Below are 3,939 nucleotides of genomic sequence, written 5' to 3'. Positions count from 1 at the left end.
TCACCCTTAATCTAACCCTAACCCTAACCCTAACCCCCCTAACCCTAACCCCCTAACCCTAACCCCCTAACCCTAACCCTAACCCTAACCCTAACCCTAACCCCCCTCCAAAAAAAATCTTCAGCATTTTTGCTGACATCAGCCTTTTCATCCTTAATCTAACCCTAACCCCTAACCCCCCTTCACCCTTAATCTAACCCTACCCTAACCCACTAACCCTCTCCCTGACACTAACCCTGACCATAACCACTTACTACCCACTTGCCAAACCGTAACCCTTACCTTTGCCTAAGGTTACTACCCACAAGGGTTACCATTTTCAGACATCGGAAGGGGGGTCCAAACCACTCGGGGGACCATGAAACGTGCTCCTACACACTTTCTGGGGGACACTTTTGGCCTTTGCCCAAGCGTAACCCTTACCTTTGCCTACCTTTACTACCCACAAGCTTTACCATTTTCATACATCGGAAGGGGGGTCCAAACGACTCAGGGGGCTCTGAAACGTGCTCCTAGACACTTTCTGGGGGACACTTTTGGGCTATGGCACTTTGTCATATTATCACACTTTTCCATATTCCCATACACATACATGGGAATATTAATATGGCCATAACTTTTGAACGGAACACCACAGAGCTTCAGGACCACCACCGTTGGACTCAGGGTACATCAAATAGGGGGGGTAGACAAACTTTCAACCTTCTAGCTCCAAAAAAAATCTTCAGCATTTTTGCTGACATCAGCCTTTTCACCCTTAATCTAACCCTAACCCTAACCCTAACCCCCCTAACCCTAACCCCCTAACCCTAACCCCCTAACCCTAACCCTAACCCTAACCCTAACCCTAACCCCCCTCCAAAAAAAATCTTCAGCATTTTTGCTGACATCAGCCTTTTCATCCTTAATCTAACCCTAACCCCTAACCCCCCTTCACCCTTAATCTAACCCTACCCTAACCCACTAACCCTCTCCCTGACACTAACCCTGACCATAACCACTTACTACCCACTTGCCAAACCGTAACCCTTACCTTTGCCTAAGGTTACTACCCACAAGGGTTACCATTTTCAGACATCGGAAGGGGGGTCCAAACCACTCGGGGGACCATGAAACGTGCTCCTACACACTTTCTGGGGGACACTTTTGGCCTTTGCCCAAGCGTAACCCTTACCTTTGCCTACCTTTACTACCCACAAGCTTTACCATTTTCATACATCGGAAGGGGGGTCCAAACGACTCAGGGGGCTCTGAAACGTGCTCCTAGACACTTTCTGGGGGACACTTTTGGGCTATGGCACTTTGTCATATTATCACACTTTTCCATATTCCCATACACATACATGGGAATATTAATATGGCCATAACTTTTGAACGGAACACCACAGAGCTTCAGGACCACCACCGTTGGACTCAGGGTACATCAAATAGGGGGGGTAGACAAACTTTCAACCTTCTAGCTCCAAAAAAAATCTTCAGCATTTTTGCTGACATCAGCCTTTTCACCCTTAATCTAACCCTAACCCTAACCCTAACCCCCCTAACCCTAACCCCCTAACCCTAACCCCCTAACCCTAACCCTAACCCTAACCCTAACCCCCCTCCAAAAAAAATCTTCAGCATTTTTGCTGACATCAGCCTTTTCATCCTTAATCTAACCCTAACCCCTAACCCCCCTTCACCCTTAATCTAACCCTACCCTAACCCACTAACCCTCTCCCTGACACTAACCCTGACCATAACCACTTACTACCCACTTGCCAAACCGTAACCCTTACCTTTGCCTAAGGTTACTACCCACAAGGGTTACCATTTTCAGACATCGGAAGGGGGGTCCAAACCACTCGGGGGACCATGAAACGTGCTCCTACACACTTTCTGGGGGACACTTTTGGCCTTTGCCCAAGCGTAACCCTTACCTTTGCCTACCTTTACTACCCACAAGCTTTACCATTTTCATACATCGGAAGGGGGGTCCAAACGACTCAGGGGGCTCTGAAACGTGCTCCTAGACACTTTCTGGGGGACACTTTTGGGCTATGGCACTTTGTCATATTATCACACTTTTCCATATTCCCATACACATACATGGGAATATTAATATGGCCATAACTTTTGAACGGAACACCACAGAGCTTCAGGACCACCACCGTTGGACTCAGGGTACATCAAATAGGGGGGGTAGACAAACTTTCAACCTTCTAGCTCCAAAAAAAATCTTCAGCATTTTTGCTGACATCAGCCTTTTCACCCTTAATCTAACCCCTACCCTAACCCTAACCCTAACCCTAACCCTTTATCCTAACCTTAACCCCCATCCCTTAACTTAACCCCTATCCCTCATTCTAACCCTTACCTTAACCACTATCCCTTATCTTAACCCTTACCTTAACCACTAGCCCTAACCTTAACCACTAGCCCTTACCTTAACCACTAGCCCTAACCTTAACCACTAGCCCTTACCTTAACCACTAGCCCTTACCTTAACCCTTACCTTAACCACTAGCCCTAACCTTAACCACTAGCCCTTACCTTAACCACTAGCCCTTATCTTAACCCTTACCTTAACCACTAGCCCTTATCTTAACCACTAGCCCTTAACTTAACCCCATCCCTTATCTTAACCCTTACCTTAACCTTAACCCTGCCTCATTCTAACCCTAATCTTTAGCCCCCCCCTCCTTTTTTCCTAATCCCAACCCAATAAATATATTGGTATATAAATAATTAAAAACAGTTAAAACATAGGGCTAAAAATACTTATTAAAAGGGGCTTTAATATTAAAAAGCAATTGGCTGCTGTTAAAAAACAATATTAGGTTGATTGGTTAATATAAATACATAAATAAATTAATAAATACATAAATAAATAAATACATAATTTATGAGGTAGTATTTGGTTGGAGGGTTAAAATTCATTTGGTACATAAAGGGTTGGAAATCTAAATTTAGAGGAGGTTTTTTGGTTAAGGGGAATAAGTTTATTATTTACACTTACGGTTTTTTTTCCATTTATGTGGTTAAGATGTTAAATAAGTTAAGTTACATATATTATTCACATTTGAGTTGATTAAAAAGTTAAAAACATTATTTTATCACATATTTAAGGAGTTTACCAAAACAAGGTGGAGTTTAGGACCCAGCACTACAGCGCATGTGCATCTGCCATTTTGTGAGTTTGCTGAGGAAACTTCATTTTGCACTTGGCTCTTGATGAGGACAGACCTGTCTTGCACTGCTCAGCCACTACAGATCAGTAAGTGCATTTTGGTGTGCTTTTCCTGAAGAAGGTCGCTTTCGACCGAAACGTCGTTACACAGCACACCTTCTTTTGTTTATTTATCGCAAATAGAGTGACTTAATTTCTTTTGTTACGCGGCGAAGTGCCCGAAACTTTAGTTTGTTTTTTCTAGTTTCTTTTGGTTTTTTCCTTTCCCGCTGTTTGGGGAAAGTGTTTTTAGTTGTTGGTTTGCTTTTTTTGTATAAAGACAGAAAATACTAAAAAAATAAGAAAACTTAAAAACAACAAAAATATACTTTAGGACGAGATAGTTTCACAAGGGTAAGTTTCCTTTTCTTTTTATAGGACTAATTTGTCCATTTACAAGGGTAAGTTTCCTTTCTTTTTATAGGACTAATTTGTCCATTTGATAAGTTTCCTTTTTCTTCTTAAAGGACCACTCCGTCCATTTTTGAACTTTAGTTGTTTTTTCTGAGTTTTTTGCTTTTTCCCTTCCTTTTTTGTTTTTGGGAAGGTGTTTTTAGTTGTTTGTTGGATTTTTTGGTTTAGATAACATAACAAAAAATACAAAAAAATTATAAAACTTAAAAATACACAAAAAAATCATAAAAATCAAAAAAACAAAAACAGTTCTAAACTTAAGGAACTAAAAACAAACGATGTATCCCTGGACTGATGGGCGCAGGGGCTGGCGCCCC

This window comes from Chaetodon auriga, unplaced genomic scaffold (assembly GCF_051107435.1).
Source record: "Chaetodon auriga isolate fChaAug3 unplaced genomic scaffold, fChaAug3.hap1 Scaffold_165, whole genome shotgun sequence".
Taxonomy (NCBI): domain Eukaryota; kingdom Metazoa; phylum Chordata; class Actinopteri; order Chaetodontiformes; family Chaetodontidae; genus Chaetodon; species Chaetodon auriga.
Note: the sequence above shows the minus strand (reverse complement) of the source record.